This window comes from Labeo rohita, chromosome 23, assembly GCF_022985175.1.
Source record: "Labeo rohita strain BAU-BD-2019 chromosome 23, IGBB_LRoh.1.0, whole genome shotgun sequence".
NCBI lineage: Eukaryota > Metazoa > Chordata > Actinopteri > Cypriniformes > Cyprinidae > Labeo > Labeo rohita.
Window position 1 is genome coordinate 3,652,796 of NC_066891.1, and position 21,756 is coordinate 3,674,551.

Here is a 21,756-nt window from a genome sequence, read left to right on the forward strand (position 1 = left end):
GGGTGAGTACGTTATCTGTAAATTTTTGTTCTGGAAGTTAACTTCTTTAATTAAACTTATTTCCTGTGAAAATAACTATATTGTGATGTATTATTATCATAAAATACAATTACTCGTATCGTGATACAAGATGTTGGTCATATCACCCACTGCTAGATGACAGTTTCTCATGGAGATACTGTATGAACACTAAGCACAAATTTTCAACAAATATATTTGCTGAGCACCTATAATTTTAATTTACAAAACTATCAGCTCTAAAAAAAAAAAAAGCTCAAACACATCATCACAAAATGTTTTGTCAATACCTGGTAGATATTCAGCAAGAATCTCTTCTCTTGCTTCTTTGTAGATTTTGGCCAATGGAGTATTTCTTTGAAGCTCAAGCACTTTTGGCACAATACTGGTAAAGCCTTCCTTGAAGCGCTGGCTTAAACTGACAGCTGATGAATGCATCCGGTCAACTTCATCACACAACTGAAAATTGACAAAAAGAGAAATATAATTATTCACATTAACTATAGTAGTTCACTAACAAGCTACGCAATAATGCATGCATTATCAGAGGCGATACATCTCTGATAATGCACGCAATATTGCATAGCTTGTTAGTGAACAACGGCTCTGTGTAGTAAATGCCACTTTGTGAATGAGATTTACAACTAATCACAGAACCGGCATTACTTACAAGATGCACATGATAATCGCATCTGACAGCCCTACCTACATTTAATAGTTCAATTCACATTTATTTGTATAGTGCATTTCACAATACATATTGTTTTAAAGCAGCTTTACAGAGAATGCAGGTCAACATTTCAATTTAGAGTAATCTGTTACTGAGTAAATAGTTGTCAAATAAATTACTAGACAGAACTGTTGAAGGAAAAGTTCACTACCAGAACAAAAATGTACAAATTATTTACTCACCCCTTTGTCATCCAAGATGTTCATGTCTTTCTTTCTTCAATCGTAAAGAAATTATGTTTCTTGAGGAAAACATTTCAGGAATTATATCCATACAGTGGACTTCAATACTGCCCCCAAGTCTGAACTTCCAAAATGCAGTTTCAATGCAGCTCCAAAGGGCTCTAAATGATCCCAGCTGAGGAAGAAGGGTCTTATCTAGCAAAACAATCACTCATTTTCTAAACAAATTGACAATTTATATACTTTTTAACCTCAAATGCTGGTTGTGTCTTGTCTCTGCGATAAGCATGTGTAGTCTGTGTAATCAGTACAGTTAGGGTATGTCGAAAAACGGTATGTCTTTGCATGTTCACTTTGTAAACATCGGTTAGGTTCTTCTACAGCGATGTAGGGTGATTTTGGAGTTGGGAGTTTTTTGACATACCCTAGCTGTCTTAAAGTAGACAAGATGAGTGTTTAATGGTTAAAAAATATATAAATTGACCTATCGTTTTGCTAGATAAGACCCTTCTTCCTCGGCTGGAAACATTTAGAGCCATTTGAAGCTGCATTTAAACTGCATTTTGGAGTTCAAACTATAAGACCACTATAAGGAGATCATTCCTGAAATGGTTTCCTCAAGAAACAGAATTTCTTATCGACTGAAGATAGACATGAACATCTTGGATGACAATAGGGTAAGTATATTATGTGTACATTTTTGATCTGGAAGTGAACTTCTCCTTTAAATGAACAAAGCAGATGATAAACAAAAAAAATAATAGTGTTTGCTTTGTTCACTTTAATATTAGAAAGGCAAACACTATACTTTTCAACTACTAGATTTGGGAAAATACTATAATAGGATTAGGGAATCAAGAAGTTAAAATGTATATGTTACAATGTTTAAAATCTGTTAATTTTACAGATTTTTTACAGGTGTAATTTTTTTTATAATTCAAAAAAATCACAGTATATGAAATAATGTAAAAAAAAATCCACATTTTGAATGTTTAGCACAGCATGTTAACTGAGTTTCTTTGCATCTGCTACTTGGACGCTGCTTTCTAAGATATCGGCATCAGGCATAAAAAAATCTATATCAGTCGACCACTAAACATAGGACAAATATAATACATAATACATAATGTTATACTTACATTTCTGTAGTCAAAGTTTGTTGATAGGATTCTGCTGGCACTGGTTCTAGTGTTATTGTAACCACCTCCTTCAGCTCGTGTATCCAAAAAAAAAAAAAAAGAATGATCAGTGTCAGCTTGAGGTTAACAGCAACAATAAAATCAATGTCTTTTTCAATGAACATTTAATCCACAATAAAAGAAAAATACACAATAACTTTGTATGTATACACCAGGGGTCCTCAACTGTGGCCCGCAAGATCCATTTTCCTGCAAAATGTTCAGCTCCAGTCCTAATCAGACACACCTGAACAAGTTACTTAAGGTCTTTAGGATCACTAGAAAGTTACAGGCAGGTGAGCTTGATCAAGGTTGGAGCTAAACTCTGCAGGAAAATGCATCTCGCCAGCCAGAGTTGAGAACCTCTGGCATAACGTTACACTCTCAGAAAAAGGTACAAAACTGTCACTTGGGTAGTACCCTAAGGTACAAAAGCTAAAAGGTACACTTAACGGTAAAGGTATATGTACACTTAACGTACTAACAGAGAAATGCATTTTTTTTCTGAGAGTGACTGATCAGAAGCAAAAAAATTTTAAATTAGCAGCTCAAAGAACTTATTTCACGAGTATACCAGTTTTGATAAATAACGGTAATGTTAAACACATTTCACTTGTTGTCCTTGGAAGGGCTCAATGCCGACGTAACGTTACTCCTCGATGTGACAAGACAAATGACTCTTATGTTTAGAACGTATACCAAATAAAACTGATATTAATCAACACGGATTATATTCGTAAATTATAGAATTTCAGACTGATTAGGAGAGACGTTAAAATAAAACCGGACAGGCTCGCGTCCGGAGTGAACACGGCTAACGTTACCCACTAAACACACGTGCAGATCATGTCTATATTGGGTCCGTCGGTCGGGTCACGTCAACGACCAATGTTTAGTGGGTAACGTTAGAGTAGTAAGAAAATTCTGGGAAACTGAATATTAGATCTGCCGATTCACAGAAAACAGGATGATTTTGAATTGTTTCTATGGCCTGTTCAGCGTCTTGAGCGCTGTCGCGGTAGAGTATAAGTTATGCGAAAATGTACATCTTAGTTTCTGTCTACATAATAAAAACAACTGTAATAATAACAATAAGCTTAAATGTAATAATGCGTTGGTTTTGTCAGGTCAGTATTTTCGAAGAAAGTTTTCCCTCACGCGTCAGGTAACGTTAGGCCTAGCTACAGACGCAATGTCAAGTGAACTTGAATCAACGGATTTTTACAGTACTTAAAACAAAACTTACCACTGAATTTCTTTGCTTCGTCTTCAGTGACGTTTATTCCAGCTTCTTTCAATTCTTGAAGAAGATCCTCCGTCGACAGTATCAGCAGTGAGTCAGCCATGATGTCGAATAACCGTCGTGCACAATCTTAACTTCTTCGCGCGCATAAAATGCACCGCGCGGGGTACAATCCCATTGGACGACAAGAATTTAAAGAAGAGTGGCTGCGAAAATGCGTATTTGACTTTGAGGCAAAGTAGTTCACCATGTAATGTTAAATAAACGTTAAATACATTGTGATTTTGCTAAGAAAGATTAGTACATGTATTTGTTTAACTCTAAATTAAAAGCAAAGCTTAAAACAGCTCTTATATCAGTTTAAAATTACAGTTAAAAATAAAGCCTCCTTTAATGCATGTGCTTTGTTTAAAAGTTATTATCTTGATGATCTGCAAAATCAAAATGTCATGTGCTTGTGTACTGTTCAGAACTACTCCTTGAAGATGTGGGCTGTTAAATATATTTGGTTATTTTATGCATCTCTTCCAAATAACCAACAACTCATGAAAATGATTATATTCTCTGTTTAATCTATTTGGGGTGACTGTTTCATACACTTTGGCCTACTTCTTTTGTCACACAAGTGATTGTACCTTTGTTTGGGGATTAAATGGTCCAATTATGGACCCTCTGACAGTTGGAAACATATTTGTACCCTTTTCACCCCTAAATGGTACATATGAGTACCCTAAGGTGCGACTATGACCCATTGAGGGTACAACTTCACAATTTGTACCCTAAGTGTCACAAACGGACCCCAACCGTACCCTTTTTTCTGACAGTGTATGTCGGATACGCAGAGAAAATTAAGACGTGATCACGAGAAAACAAGACGGAAAAAAATGAAAATCTATGGCCGCTTAGAACTTCCGTACAGCCAGTTAATTTTGTTTAAATATAAGTAAAATAAGAGATAAGTAAAATCTAAAAAACCCCAGTCCTCTTTGTTTTATTGGATTCATTATTACTGATTTCCTGATATAATGAGTTTTATTTTTCTAAACAGACAATCGAGACAATCCTTAATCTGTAGAGAGTAAAATTCTTCCTCTTATTGATAAGTCTCTCTGCAGCCACATATTGAGTTTCCTTTGTGTTTTCACTATTAAAGGGTCAAAATTTAGTTTACATCTTGTTTTTTAGGGCTTTATTAATTACAAAACAAGTATGAAACTTGATTTTTCACAGGGATGTTGCATATAGAGGGAAATTCACAGCGTTTAATTGACATTAACTCATATTTGTTGGGACTTCAAATCGTGGATCGCGAATCATTTGATTTAGATCGGGTTCGCGAATCATTTCCTCGAATTGAATGATTCGCGCTCCGCGTTCCGATTCCTTATCTGAAATGATGGTTCGCGAATCATTTGATTCAGATCTGGACTTGGGAGTGCGGATCACGAATCATTTCACGAATTGAATGATTCGCGATCCGCGCTCCGATTCCTTATCTGAAATAATGGGTGGCGAACACTGATCTATAATAGAGAACTGGATAGCTCATGACGTCATACAAGTGAAGCCACTGCGCCGCCATATTGCTATTCCCTAGTATTCGCAAACATTCACACGTCTCAGTGTACATTCTCACAACGCAAACGTCCTATGTAAACGGTTATTGTTTAATGTCGGGAATTCCCTCTGCTTATTAAAAAGTTACATTCATATACATTACAGTAGCGAACATCAGATGAACATGATAAACATCGGACGTTTACCATGTTTACAAATGACAAAATACTCATTCTGAAAACTGAAAGATTTACGCTTTGTATACATATAATTTGCCTTGTACAGTTAATAATAGTTTGTGCTGTTTTGTTATAGTGTTTTTATTCGTAACTTTACAGGCCGCATGTTTCAACAATGATTTCGTTAACATAATTTTGAACCAAGTGCTGGGTTTAACCATTTGACCCAGAATGCTGGGTTGTTTATTTGACCCAACCAGTGGGTCAGGTTAACTGTGTTGCTGGGTTAAACATAACCTAATCATTGGGTTATTTTTTGTCTTATTGCCTTGCTACCTTTATATTTACCAATAATAATAAATAATCACAGAAGAATGTAAAATTATTATTGCTTTTCTGTAATACAGTTAGAAAAACACAAAAAAATGCAACTGTAAACATCAATTTAACAAGTTTTATTTCTTTTTAAAACAATTTTCAAATGGGTGCAGCTGCAAAAACATTTTATCCAACCATTACAGACACATAAAACAACAATTTTAGTAGATCAGTTACTTTAAAACACAAAACTGTGTAAACTAGGCACTGTAGATTCCCATTCTTTGTTAACATTGCAGCAGCAGAACACTCAAAAATGAATGATTACCACATGAGAATCGTTCTAAACATTGTGCGATTAAAACTAAGCCAAACAAAGTGTCCACCAGACAATACATATGACAATTTAAAACATGTTACAATTGGCCAGAAAAAACAGTTGGTCTTAAAAAAAAAAAAATAATAATAAAATTCACACATGAAGACTTATGTCCATCAATATAATATACTGCAAGGTGGAGAAATTTCCCGGCAACAAGTCAGTGGCTTCAGTGGCACGGCCTGTAACAATGGTGAAGGTCTGGGATGTCGTTGTCTCATCCCCAAGGCACAAATCCACCATGCTGGTCTCCACCTGTTAATTATACGACACTTAGTCTTGAAGACACTTAGGCCTTAAAATATACTCATTTTAGAAGAAAATTTCAAACTGCACATTTTTAGTCTTTTACATCTGAACACTTCATACAGTGGTGGCCAAAATGATTGGAACACTAGTATTTTCACCAGCTAAACAATTGTTTTAAGTCAGTGATTTCTATTTTTTGCTGTAGTGTGTCAGTGGGAAATATCAGTTTCCAAAAATTCATTATATATATATAGAAAAAGTAAAACACAACTTACAGGTTTGTATGTCAATGAATGGCTTCCAGACTTCTGTGGTTGTGGCTCTGTGGACCCTTCCTCCAGAATGGGCAGGACTTTGAAAGCACTCTCCCCTTTAACGTCTAGACCATAAGAATAATACAGTGCAAATTGTGAAACTTATCTCATAATCAAAACAACACAGTGAAACACTTTCATATGAAAATTTTCTATAGATTGACATATTATAGGAAATACTTTACCTGAAGTCATGTCACCCAGCTCTTAATGCACCTTTCCATCTTGCAAATGTAGCCCAGTCTACAAAAAGTCTGCCTCTGGATGTAGCTTCCTGAAGTCTTGTGAAATCTGATCAAATTTGAAAAAAAAAAAAAAAAAAAAAAAAAAAAAAAAAAAAAACACACAAATGTGGTTAAATAAGTAACTATGTATAATACCAGTAACTATGGTTATTTTAATGAAAAGATCAAATTCTAAAACAAATCATGGTTATTGAATGTTATTGAAAGATATAACTTACCTTCAAAGGTTTTAACCAGGGCATCAAGCTGCCTTTCCTTGAACTTCTCTATTTCAAAGCTGTCCATCTGCACCAGCAAGAATCTCACATATCTAGAATGAAATTTCAGATTTAGAAAATTAGAATTTCACAAAACAATTACTTATTTTATATAGAAAGCAGGTTAATGCGTTTACATGCAGCACAATCGTTTAAACACAGATCAGGTGATCAAGTGGTTCTCCGCAGTTTCTGATTAAATCGGTTGGTTTTCTCTGTCAGAGCCTCCCCTGCCCTGACATGCCCTCGCGTGTGAACAGGCAGCATCTGGGTGGAGGAGTGGACGGAGCGGGCGCGGGCGCATTTAGGCGCAATCATCAAATGTATTTAAAAGGAAGCCCGCGCCACTGTTCTGACCGCATCACTGTCGTTACCGGGTGTTTTTAGGGAATATTTGCATATACGCACATGCGATCAAATGAGCTATTCATGTGGACTGTCACGATTATGGCTAATGCAGGACACTACTCGATGCGCAACAGAGGGGATTTAGAAGTGGGTACAAGCAAAGCCAACTGATAAAGAAGTGGACATAAGCTGCGTATACCCTGCACTACACCACTGCTTATAACGTTACACCACGAGAGTTAAAGTAAGGTGCATAGCGGAGCTAATGCAGCTACCTGAGGGAAAAAAGAGCGCGAAAATGCACAACACAAAAATGACGGATCTATTGTTGGATTCGGCACGTCGCAAACATTGACTTGAAAAAAATATGCCCTTAAAAGATCAATTTTAGTACGAAATGACATAATTCTGTCAAAACATTACAAAGCCATACAGTATGCAGACAGTAACTGAACTTACCCCGTATTTCTAACATATGCCTGGTTTCATGAAGCGTTAAAAATGGACAGTACTGATAAAAAAAGGATGTGTACTGTATATAAATAAAACTTTGCACACACACACACAACTTTTATTTAACGATAAAGCGATTGTTGAGGCAAGAAAGTACCTCACTATAGGCTGCTACTTAACGTTCGTTAATCATTCACAGAATAAACGCTAACCCCGCACAGCGACATATCAAATATTGCATTAAACAGTGAAATTACTGTGCTTTAAACCACAACTTATTAAAAAATAAAGGTTAATAATCATATAATCATATTAACTTACCGTATAATCCTGCTTGCAGTGAATTGCGTGACCGCCAGACGAGGAGACGAGTGAAGAATCCAGAAAGTTCGATGAAGTGGAAAAATAAACAAAGTGGAGTTGGGGGGATGAAGTGGAAAAATAAACAAACCGGTTGGGTTAAAATAACCCAACCCGCGTGTTCAGTGGTGAAATTGCATTTGACCCAGCATGATCAACCCAACTGTGTGTTTACAGTACCTCAAACAACCCAGAATTTTGACCCAGCACAATTAACCCAGCAATGTGTTTAAAGAAATAACCCAGCACTTTAATTCCTTAAGAAATATATTTTGTGTTAGATCAGAACTGTGTCGGCAAGTGCTCAGCTGACACACCCACCTGAACGATTTCAAAACATCGCTTATCCTGCCCGAAAAGACGATAAATACTGCAGATAAGATTTTAAGTAAAAATTAATTTACATACACATATCATAAAAACTAGTCCTGTGTGACTGATACGCTTAAAATCCGGTGATTTTATATGGAGATAAAATAATGCCATAAAGATTTGCATGTGAAGAGTAGGTGTTGTGCAAGTGTACATAAGACTGTAAGCGTAAATTAAATTTGCATGCGCAAGAGAAGCTTTGTAAAAGTGTAAATCGCGTTTCAAGTGTAAGAAAAAACAGATTTGCAGCATTTTACTGTTACTCGTAAGTGTAACTCATGTGTTGTGAACCTGCAGCTTCATGCTTTCGCAAAATAAATAGGATCTGCATTCTTCCGATTTCCATTTCTCCGCGCTTACACTTTTGGCACGTTCTTTTCGCTAACATACGGTCAAAAGCACTGTAAGTCTGTGAACAGTGATTTGCACACGAAAACAACAGTTTGCAAAACAGATTGACTGCGTAGGACCAATATGTATGCGAAAAAACAGACTGTTGCAAATGTCTAAATGACTTGTTGTGTATGTAGGGCACACAATTATGCCGAAATAATCTGATATGTACAGCTCCGTCTTTCTTTTTTCTGTGCTTACACTTTTGGCACGATTCTCTCACTCACTGAGTTTTGCAAGCGTGAGGGGGAGGGCGGGACCAGCACCTTTTTGTAGCCAATCAAATCAGACTCTCGCGGACTCCATTTACTCCTATCTGATTGGTTCAATAAACACATCACACGTTTTTTTTTTTTTTTTTTTTTTTTTTTTTTTTTTGCTTCAAGGTAACATACAGAAAACCAAGTAAACAACAAGAAGAAAAATCTTAATAAAATTCCAAGAAGTCCAAATAGCAGCATAACATAAATAAACACAATAAACAAATTGAAACAACAGAGAGAAAAATAAATACAGAAATAAATAAATATAAAAATAAAACAATACAAAGGGCTTAATCACCAAAAAATACCTTCAAAAGATTACATAGTTTAAGGGCTTTTTTATGATGCATAAGTTATTTATCTTCATAGTTCTGGCTGCCGCTCGCTTCCGGTGGAATGGTACTTTTAATGTACATGTACATTAAAATAAATAAATAAACAACAACTTAAATAAAACATGATACTTTATAAGTTGTGTACCATTAGACTAGACTCTCATGTGTTCATCCTGAATTGTTAGCTGATGTTAACATTATTGGATTGGTTTGGCTTTACATTGAAATGCATATATCATATAATATAGCCTAATATATAGCTGATGTTAAACATTACGTGACAATGCTCAACAACAGTATCAGAGTGCTATACTTTTCATAAAACCTTTTACTATAAATCTGAATTTGACGATTTTCCAGACCATGTCTCTGTTTATTGTATTTAACACTCAATTGTATACTTTGAATTTTTTGAAGATTTGGAAAAAAAAATGTAAAATCCCCTTAAATTATAACATGTTAAAGTGAAAAAAAAATAAAATAAAATAATAATAATTATAATAATAAATAAATTATATATATATATATATATATATTCACTATATTGAACAAAATTTTAGTTAAAAAATTTGAGTCGTCCCTGATCAGTAGACAGTTGAAATTATGCATGTTATTATAAATTACAAATTATGCTGCTAGTGCAGATACTAGGTCATGTTTAACACTAGCACCGCTAGGGGTCGCTGTACACCTAAAAACCTCCAGCGGGTAAATTGTACCCAAGCACGACTACCGTTTTTATACGCCTAAAGAACAAGGCCGGTTTTACGCAGGGGCAAGAGGGGGCAGTGCCCCCTCAAATAAATGTCTTGCCCCCTCAAATCAAAATTTTGAAAACTTGAGAAAGCACATGTTAATATACTCACAAAATGAATATATTACAAGTTGACAAAATGATCTGCGGTAGCGGAAAAATCCGCCGAAAAAGGGACACTACACAATACGGTATTAGATTTTCCTCATGTCTCTGTCCCTCCGCTGTGTGTATTCATTCACAGGCTGCAGCGCACACACACACGCGCACACACACACACTCCCCCCCCCTGAGCCCTCGGTAAACATCCAATCACCATCCGTATGCAAATTAGTCAAGACGCAGGCTAACGTAGTGTTGTGTCGGATTTCAGCGCGGTCACCGAGTGGAAAGACTTTGAAGAAGCTGCAGCGTTTTTATAAAAAAAATATATAATACGATCTGTTCTATAGCCCATCTGCTTTTACTTCGTTTTTTTTTTTTTTATTATTCATAAGACAACCTTTCAGTTTTGTAAATATTCTAGTTATAGTGTTAAGTCTTACTTTAGGTTAAACGTTTTTGAGAATTAGACCACCCAGCTAAGATAAATGTTATGTCGTTGATTGATAAAATCTGGATTAAGGATATTTTATTCTATTTAATTTAATTTTTATTTTTCAGTTTCCCCCCTGAGGGATTGCCACCTTATTGTGGTCAGGGGGTTTGCGTGCCTCAGTGACCTTAAGAGCTATACCAGCAGGAGCTTAGTCTTCAAGTGGGACACCCAAGTTGGACAGGTCTGAAGGTAGAGGCCTGACAAAGTGCAATCCACTTCTCCAGGCTTTGGACACAGCTAACAACACAATTCAGCAAGGAAAATACTGTTACTATAAGCACAGGGAAAAAAACAGTGCTCGAACATGATGTGTACACATGATGCCCCCTTCACATTTCTGACTGCCCCCCCATATGTGCCTGTCTAGAACCGGCCCTGCTAAAGAATACATTTTATTTCAGTGTATTATGCCACTGTTTTCATAAAGAAACATCTAAATATGAGATCACAGTCAGATGAGCCGTCAGATGCTGACTCAGACTAATGGCATTTAGTGCTTCTATGCTCTTCAGCATCCATAAATCACCTTCTTTTACTAATTTTGACTTTATTTTTGAATCTCAACTGCTAATTCAGTGAGTAAAAGGCGCTGCCTAGTAATGCAGTTACAATTAATACATAAGTAGCAAGATAATGACAGCACGAAAATATAGGCACAATATAAAAGCCACGTTTTTTTTATCTTTTTTTTTTTCTAAACCATTTTTAGAGGATTGTAAATTACACCATTTTAGTAAAAATCAGTGACTGGGAGACTTTAATGTTTTATTCAAAGTCTGTTATGTAGGCTACATTTAAAAAACAGTTTTAGTATTAGGTATGATCAAAATTACAATATTACAGTAAACTATCATATATTGCCTGTTGAGGACGATGACGACACAGCTCGAATTTCAGAATGAACACACAGCCTGGTACACAACTTATTTCGTGTTTTTATTTTATTTTATTTTTAATGTATGTTTATATTGAAAGTACCATTCCACAGGAAGCGAGCGGCAGCGAGAACTATGAAGATAAATGTTTTGGCGTGTGATGTGTTTATTGAACCAATCAGATAGGAGTAAATGGAGTCCGCGAGAGTCTGATTTGATTGGCTACAAAAAGGTGCTGGACCCGCCCTCCCCTTCACTTGCAAAACTCAGTGAGTGAGAGAATCTGCCAAAAGTGTAAGCGCAGAAAAATGAAAGACGGAGCTGTATATATCAGATTATTTTGGCATCTTTGTGCCCTACATACACAAGAAGTCATTTAGACATTTGCAACAGTCTGTTTTTTCACATACATATTGGTCCTACGCAGTCAATCTGTTTTGCAAACTGTTGTTTTCGTGTGCAAATCACTGTTCACAGACTTACAGTGCTTTTGACCGTTTTATTATAGATATTATTACAATAATGCTGTTATGAGCACCACTGTCCTAGTCGTCCATTTTGAAGAGACTGGTTAATTGTCCTGGATTACGGCTGGTCCCGCACTGATTGTAAGGCAAAACATGATTGGTTGGAGCGAGAACATGCAACGATTGGTCAGCCCCACGTGGCCGGTATCTGATTGGCTTAAGTAGAAGGTGGGTGGAGTCCATGCATTTGTGGATCAGTGTGCGTCTTGACGCTTGAAATGTTTCAAAATCCACAAATACGCGCAGCGATTTACAAATGCACAGAGAGCAATCCACAAATATGCGCTGCGATCCACAAATGCACAGAAAGCAATCCACAAATACGCACAGCGATCTACAAATGCACAGTACGCGATTCACATATAAATGCCGGGCAAAGTTGTATTTGTAAAATAAAAAAAATATTTGTGAGTATGTTTTTTATTTGCAATTCTAATTTTTTTTACTTGTGAATATAATTCATGTTTGTGGAACTCTAAGATTTATTTGTGGATCTCATTCTATTTATTTTGTGAATATGCTTTGTTTTTGTCAATCGCTTTACATTTATTTGTGGATCATAATGTATTTATTTGGAATTATGCAACGATTCTAACCCCATAGTGGGTACCTTGTCAAAATAAATGAATGAAGTCTTCTTCAGAAGAATGACAATAACTGCAGTTCACTTCAATGTCAGGCTTATATTTCCTAAGAAAGACTTTAGTCGGGTAAGGAGGAGACTTTCGGAGTCGGGAGGAGATTCGGAGCTCTCCAGTAGAGGAAAAGAGGTATATTTCAGGGATAGATGGGCAGAATTTGGCCGTATTAAAGCAGTCTAATTTCAAAATCATTGATATACTGTAACACCACCCTGCATCACAGTTGCTGAATGAAATCCAGTGCTTTTTATTAATTTTGAGGTGCTGATTACAAATGTAGTGGCTGTTTACTTTCTTACAAATGATGACGCATTTTGTAGCATTTTTGCTTTTGGCAACCAAAAAAGAAGTAAAGAAGTATTATATTAAATTTAATCATCCAAAAAAAAAAAAAAAAAACCCACCACAAACACATGATTCCTGTCTTCATCTGAACCAGAATACAACTATTTGTTAAATTATAAGCCCATTGTCACGTTTGAATTATTCTGAAGACATTATTTCAAAATTTTTTTTGCTTATTGTAAGGTGAATTATACATTTTGACTACTTTTATTTGTCATTTGTCATTTTTTCCCGTTATTTAATAAGAGCAATGAAGTTGATACGTACGTATAATATGCACAGAATTTGTAACACACACACATACATGCATGTATATATATATATATATATATATATATAATATATACATAGCTTCAAATAAATTATCCGGCTGCCACGCACCTATATTTTTCTCTGATTTAGATAACCGCACCCGATCGATGGATGATGATATGATGAATGGATGGTTCATTTTTAACAGCAGATTAAAGCTGATCTGTACATTGCTGCACAATTATGTAAGCTTATTCACTTGTGCTTTTAAGCCAAAGCCACGCTAAAAAGAATAACGTTAACTGACATCTACACTGTAAAAAATTTCACCATTTAGTTGTTTCAATTATTTTTTTTAAGTTGACACAACTTGCAGCTACTGAATTTCCTCATTCAACTTAATATTATAAATTTTACTGTCTCAACTAATTCATAAGTTGACAAAACGTTATTTGCCCCCTCAACTTAAAAAGAATGTGTTGAATCAATTTAGTAAGGAAATCACATTCTTAACGTCACATATCGCGAGATCTGGTGAAGACCGTTGCAGAAAGAAGGTGTTTGTCAGCCATCATGGTGAGCTTCCCCTTACAAAAATGTCCTGTGGTATTCCATATGATAATACATCAAAAGAACCACATACGATTTGTGTGGTAATTGTGTTGTTTTTTGGGACATTTTACCACAGAATTTTGTTGTACAGTATGTAATATTCCTGTAATATTCTTGTGGTAACGTGTGGTATTACTTTCACATTTCTGTAGTATTTACCACAGGATTCTGTGTTGTACAGTATGTAATATTGCTGTAATATTCTTGCATTACTATAGTCATACTTCTGCAGTAATACTAGAACTATCCTGTAATAAACCTGTGGCCCTTAATTGTTATATTTTTGGAGTATTCTGTGGTATTCCTTTAACCTTTTAAGTGAGGGTAAACTGTAAACCCCGATAAGCCTTAAAAACATTGAGTACAAGTAACTCAAAAAACTTAATGACTTTTATTGAACAGAATTTTCTTAACCGCTTCCATTTAACACAGTGAAAATGAATATTTAAAATACAACAATATATTGTTAATTGTGGAAAATTAATTTCTACACACTGTAGAGTTTAAACATTTTCCACAACACCACAAAACTTTTACAACCTCAAAATGCAAAAGCATTTCATTAACAAACATCAAATGCAGATGTACTTTGGTACATTTCGATAAATGAAATAAGTCTTTTAAACCTTTTAAAACAAAAGCCTTTTTTGCCCTAAATTGCCCAACCTCATCACTAACAAGAGTCAAGTAAATGTGTTATATCAAGGAAAACCTGTAAAGGCAATGTGTACAAGGATATCTGGCTTTAAACTGAAAAGAACAAGACAGCAGCAACAGTAAAATGACAAATGCAAACATTTTACAAAATTATTTCTTTTTACGGGTTTACATTCAGTAACTGCTGTTAGTGATAAGGCCAAAAAGTTAGAGCAGACAGTAATTGTGCAAACAAGTGTCACTCATTCAAAAGATGAGAATCCCTGATGTCAGCTGTGTTGTAGTTTGGATCTAGATCTAGCAAACGATCCCCTGAACATCTCCAAGATCTGGTTCATCAGACACCTCCTGAATAAATAAGAGAGAGATACAAACAGAAATTAATAACCAATATCAAGTCTAATATCATGTTTATTTAAACAGTGTGTTAATTACACAACAGGTTGTGTCAAAGCAACTTTACAGTATTAAATAGGACAATAGTGTCTCAATAATGCAATGGTTCCATGTTGCAGCAAAGTCAGATTGCAGAGGACTCATCTGGGTCTTAAAGCTGCATTTAAACTGCATTTTTAATCTTCAGTCCGCTGACTACCCTTGAAATCCACTGTATGGAGAAAAATCCTGGAATGTTTTTCTCAAAAACATTCATTTCTTTTTGACTGAAGAAAGAAAGACATGAACATTCTGGATGACATAGGGGTGAATAAATTATCAGTAAACTGTGATTCTGGAAGTGAACTAATCCTTTTAGTACAGCCATGTTAAATTTGTTTAGGTCAGAAAGCAAGGATTAGGAATAAACCATTGAACACTACAGATGTTTATATACTCCACAAGACAAAATAATATCTAATTTAAATGACCATGTTCAAAAGTTTACATACCCTTGAATCTCAGCACTGTCATTTCCTGAATGATTCACGACTGTTTTTATCTTTTTTATCTTAAGTTCCTTGTTTGTCCTGAGCAGTTCATCTGATTGCTGTTCTTCAGAAAAATCCTCCAGCTCCTGCACATTGTTTTTTCAGCATCTTCTACATATTTGAACACTTTCCAAATGTGACTATGATTTTGAGATCCATCTGTTTAACAATGAGAACTGAGGGAGTCATACATAAGTATCAGTAAATGTTTTCACCTTTTGTAATAGCTAAGTAGGCAACACAATGCATTAGGAGCCAGGGGGGTGTAAACTTTTGAACTGGAATGTTTTGAATGTGTACATTTTTCTTGTTTGATTATTCAAATGGAGTTTTGAATGGAGTCATTTTTATAAATTCAGTCATTATTTGGTCCTGTGGAGTTTAAATAAACATCTGTTTTGTAAAATATTCAGGTCGGTACTAAATAAAAAAATAACATTTTGGGTATTCTGCAAGAGGTATGTAAACTTATGAGCAAAACTGTACATGATCATTGTACATTAAACTTAACATTAAACTTACATTAAACTCAAAGCCTAAAAAAGCCTAGTTCCTTAAATAAAAGTTAGAAACTTACTTTCTTTAGTAGAACACTAAAGACCCATGATCCCTTGGTCACTAACACCCTTGCTGGTCCACTCGTGCTTGGCGATGTAGTGAGGTCTTCTGAAACAAAACAACTGGTCTTTGTAAGAAAGTAAACATTATTTAAAACATTACTCACATAATGACATACTTGTCTAATTTGTAAACATTACAATTTGTAAATGTTCACAAAGAAGACTCCTTAGCTCACCAAGGCTGCATTTATGTGCTCGAAAATACAGTAAAACACTAATAGTGTCAAAGAGTCTTAAAATAACTGTTTAAACTGTTTGTAAAATACATTTTAAAATGTAATTTACTGCTGTGGAGCAAAGCTGAAACTTTATTAACATTATTAAAAAAAAAAATAAGTATATTAGAATGATTTCTGAAGGATCATGTGACACAACTTACACTGCCAAATCATGCTGGCACCTAACCTGAAAGAAAAGAAAATGTCAAAGTTTAATCCTCCATCAAAAACATTCAATCTGAATTCCTTATACTTACAGTAGAGTTCATTACTAGGTAGACCTGCCACAAATTTATATATATATATATATCTCCTAATTTTACAACATGGACTTCTGCTTCAATAGCTACTACAGGCAATCTAAGGTAAAACTATATCTGCACTACAAACCAGCCTGTTGTATATAGAATAATACATGAATTAAACTAAGAAATACCTATTTGCAGTATCAAGCATCAAAACAGACCAATTTACAAATGGATGTGTCTCTTGTACGTGTAACTCCTGTTACTGTGGATGTACAGTACAGTAAAACTCTAAGGCTCTAGTAACAGAACTCCCGCCTTCTAAATGACAGTGTAAATAAAAGAGAAGCTGCTGCTAAGTTATATGCTGCTGTTCTGGTAAACACGAGACAAAAAGATATTATACATTAACTGGACCAAACTAAAATTGACGTTGTTTAACGTTATTTGAATAACGTTATATAAAACGTTCCTTTTCTAGCAGCTTCGCCTCATGGCTCTTTCAAGTAAAGACCGTTCACTCGTCGCTCATATTTGCACTCTCATACACAAACACGACCTTTGGGCAACTATATGGTATTTAATTTTATTCGTCAGCACATTAATAGATGTACTACCATGTAAGTTTAATTCATATTTCCCCTTTAAACGGCATACAATTTCATAGCAGTATTCATCCTTGCACTGAATATAACCGTGTTTACAGTATACCATGGCAAGTCTTACAATTACTCCATAAAACGACTAGAAACGGCCACATTTTTTTTCAAAAGCCTTCTTAAAACACATTTAAAATATATATTAAACACTTACTTTGAGACTACTAATGATTGTCGTCCAAACGTTAAGAGCACAGATCCAACCTGCTGCAAATTCAGTCAGCGTTTTCCTCAAGAAGAGTCGGTTCCCGCCGGCGCCTTCACCACGCGGGGGCTTCTCCAATGGCGTTAGATTTGGCGCATGTTTGGTAAACCAGCGCGTGAAGCTCGTTACCGCCACCTGCTGCTTTGAAATGCCATCGAGTAATATATGAAGACTTTGCTTCCAAAATGCGATAAACGACCGTTTTTTTTTTTTTTTTTTTTTTTTTTTTTATTATTTTTTTTTTTTTTTACAAAATTGAGTTTCTGCCAAAATCAGTATTGTATCTGGTCGGTATTGAAAAGGCCGTTTTTAATCTTACGCAAAATGCAATATCCGCCGTGTTTTTCTCTCTGAAAATATATATAAAGTGTGTACATGCACACATTTGATCTTACAATTTGTGTACACTAAAGTCCACAGCAACATTAATATTTATAAAAATGGTCTTTAACATGAAAACAGATGTATGCACTTTTGATTATTGAGTGCAGCATTCTTGCCGCTTGCTGTTCTAAAGTAAATGATTTTGACGTTGACTGCTATATTTTAATGATATTATGTCGTTTTAAGGTGGTAATCTGAAACCATTTAGCTGCATACATTTTCATAATCACTTGCAATTTACAGATTTCACAGCTGGAAGAGAGGTGTACACATGTTATAAGCATTTTATAAATGAGCCCAAGAAGGTAAAGTACTACAGGATATTCCTGTGATAGTGTACAACAAAAAGTGCTGTAGTAATCCTATCATAATTATCTCTGTTGCAGTACTTTTGTATTACCATACAAAAAAAAAAAAAAAAACAACAGAAAAACAACATATGCCATTTAATGGTAAATTCTTGTGATACTGTACAGCAGAAAAGTGCTATGGTAATCCTGTCATATTTAGCTTGTGTTGTTATTACCACAAAAGAACAACAGAAAAACCACATATGGCATTTAATGGTAAATTCTTGTGATACTGTACAGCAGAAAGTGCTGTGGTAATCCTGTCATATTTAGCTATGCTCAGTTGTTGTGTGGTAAATTTATGTTGTACTGTTGCAGTACCACAGGATTACCACTGGACATTTTTCACAGAGTTGGAAAAAGTTATCAGTCAACAAATTTGGTAAGTAAATATTTGTATTTATTCGTTTAATATATGTACATTTATGTATGTTGTCTAAGAAGAGTACATGGTTTAAAGCGTCGTATTTTCTAGTTGGTTATATGTACTAGTTTCGCGGCACTCTAAGCTTCAAAATACACACGGTTCCACAGTATTTTCGATATAAATACTATATTCTCTGCTGCGGTACAGAGCTGAACTTATATGGAGAATGATAAATATACAGTTTGGTATGTATTATTTGAGGCCAGTGCTGCATTAGAGAGAGAACCGTTCAAACAGAGCGCGAGAAGGAGAGGAACAAACAACTGTGTGGATTCAGAACGGCGGGAATTTTAAAAAATGAACTTATGAGCGATTAAAATTAAGGGGAGAAAAACAATATTCGAAGTGTCATTTTAATGCATGTTATAAGAGAAACAAATGAGCAGCTCCCTCAGAGTTCGTTTGAAGCGCGTATATTTGATATTTCTGACACAAACCCGTACAAACTCTTCTCTCGGTCATTGAAGTGCCTCACCGGACACATACATTATAAAACTATAGGTTTTTGAATAACAACAATAATTTCCTGTGTTATGTAGTTTAAAAGCCTTTTCTGTATTGTAAAATGGGTTTTGGTAATTGAAACGTAAACTTGCAATGACATTTGGCTTTCTCTGTCAAGATTTATTTATTTTTATTTTTAGTGTTGTTTTAACATGTTTCTGTATTTTTCATGTTTGTCATATTCTGGAATGACCGAAGATCAGCAAAGAATTCAACGATCTTGTGGTTGGACCTCAGCAAGTCCTTTTGCAGTTGTATCCATCAGTGCTATGCAGACAAGGGATGACTATCACATTGTACAGTTTGGACAAAGTTGTAAGTAAATGTATTTATTTAGTGCACATATTTATTGGAGTTTGTGAATTAATATTATAAGGCATAGTTTAAAGCTTCCCTTTGTTTTTATTAAAGCACACAGGTTTTCGAGGTATTCATCCAGGACATGACTTTTGGCATTATAGTTGTGGGTGACCAAATTGAGCATCATCAATCTGCAGTGATGTGTTCCTGGTAATAGAAGAAGAATTCTTATTAACGTATCAGTGGCTGTAACATGTAAGTTTTCGATATGGCACACAGTACTTACTGTATTTCATAATACACGGTACATTCACAATACTAAAAAAGCCAAAAAGTGTTAAAGGGATAGTTCCAGCCCCAGCAACAAAACTGCACAAAAGATGCCACAAGTGATGTAATGCTACATTTCTCTAAATCTGATGAAGAAACAAACTCATTTACATCTTAGATGGTTTGCTAAAAATGAGTAAATTATCAGCAAGTTATGGTTTTGGGGTGAGCTTTTATATCAGAAAAACACCCCAAAACAAATCACATTACTGTAAAACATCTGAATAGATGACAAAGAAACATTTGTGCTGTTGGTGCATTAATATTTTTAATGTGTTTTTATGGTTTGTATCAGGGCATCTGTGAGGAAATGACATATGAAAAGATTAAAGAAACATATCCAGATGAATATTCTCTCAGAGACCAGGAAAAATACCATTACAGATACCCATGAGCAGCGGTGCGTACCATTATGACACCTGACGTGCCATTCATGACTTTTTCATGACCTTTTCAGTTGATTTTTTTTTTTTGTAATGATTCAAATTTAGACTGATTGACTAATTCTATTATGTTCTAAGAAGTCTATTATGCTCACAGAGGCTGCATTTATTTGATCAAAAATACAGTAAAAACTGTAAAATTTTGAAATATTATTACAATCCATAATAGCAGTTTTCTATTGTAATACATTTTAAAATGTAATTTATTTCTGTGATCAAAGCTGAATTTTAAGAATCATTACTCCAGTCTTCAGTGTCACATGATCCTTCAGAAATCATTCTAATATTATGATCTGCTTAAGAAACATTTATGATTACTTTTAATGTTAAACAGTTGTGCTGCTTAATTTTTTTTTTGTGGAAACTGTGACACATTTTATTCTTCAGGATTCCTTAATGAATGGAAAGTTCAATAGAACAGCATTTATTATAGAATCTTTTGTAACATTATAAATGTCTTTACTGTCATTTTTGATCAGTTTATTAAAACCGTTCTAAATAAAAGTATTAATTCCTACAAACAAAAATATTCATATTGAGCAGTGTGTTTTGTCCCTCTTCTCTTGCCGTAGTCCTATCAGGATCTAGTGCAGCGGCTGGAGCCCGTAATCATGGAGCTGGAGAGACAAGGCAACGTGCTGGTCATCTGCCACCAGGCCGTCATGCGCTGCCTCCTCGCCTACTTTCTGGACAAGAGCGCTGGTGTGTCACATACACACTCACACACAAACACTCTAAATTATGTCCTGTGACTTACCGATGACTATGTATGTAGGTTTCTAATGGCTGGTAAGTCCACTTCCAGAACAACAATTTACAAATAATTTACTCACCCCCTTGTCATCCAAGATGTTCATGTCTTTCTGTCTTCAGTCATAAAGAAATTATGGTTTTTGAGGAAAACATTTCAGGATTTTTCTTCATATAATGGACTCCAATTGTGCCCCCAATTTTGAACTTCCAAAATGTAGTTTAAATGCAGCTTCAAAGGGCTCTAAACGATCCCAGTCAAGGAAAAAGGCTCTTATTTAGTGAAACGATCTGTCATTTTTTTCAAAAAATAAAAATTTGTATACTTTTTAAGCACAAAAGCTTGTGTAGCACAGGTTCTGGAATGCATGATTTGTTCAGTCGCGCATGTGCAACATCCTATTAGGTTCTGTACTGGAATTAGTTCACCTGTTTTGAGTCTTCGGGTTTTTCGAGTCGTTGGTTCATCTTATGGGGCTGTTACGTGATGGATGAACGACTCAAACCCGAAAACTTGTCAGATAAGAGGTGAGGTGAGCTAATCTTTATTTGGTGAAATTTCGGTAGTGACAACTTTGTTTTCTAGGGCTTTATCCCATAAAATATTCACTACTAAAACAATCACGACCACAACATTTGGTAAAGTTTCGGTGGACATCTTTATTTTTTAGGACGTTATCCCATAAAACAGTACCGAAACAGTCACGACCGAAACATTTGGTGAAGTTTCGGTAGTGACATCTTTGTTTTCTAGGGCGTTA

General features: G+C 35.1%; 1 protein-coding gene and 1 long non-coding RNA gene across 2 annotated transcripts in view; one reads left to right on the plus strand and one right to left on the minus strand.

Moving 5' to 3' along the window:
• si:ch73-217n20.1 (C4b-binding protein alpha chain) overlaps positions 1-21,756 on the plus strand; it is a 93,991-nt gene that overhangs the window by 40,490 nt on the left and 31,745 nt on the right. The gene's annotated exons all lie outside the window — the stretch shown is intronic.
• On the minus strand, positions 15,906-16,651 carry LOC127154289 (uncharacterized). Its single transcript, XR_007825468.1, has 3 exons — positions 16,560-16,651; positions 16,138-16,226; positions 15,906-15,932 (listed from the first exon to the last, which is right to left on the minus strand). It is a non-coding gene; the product is annotated as an uncharacterized LOC127154289 (long non-coding RNA).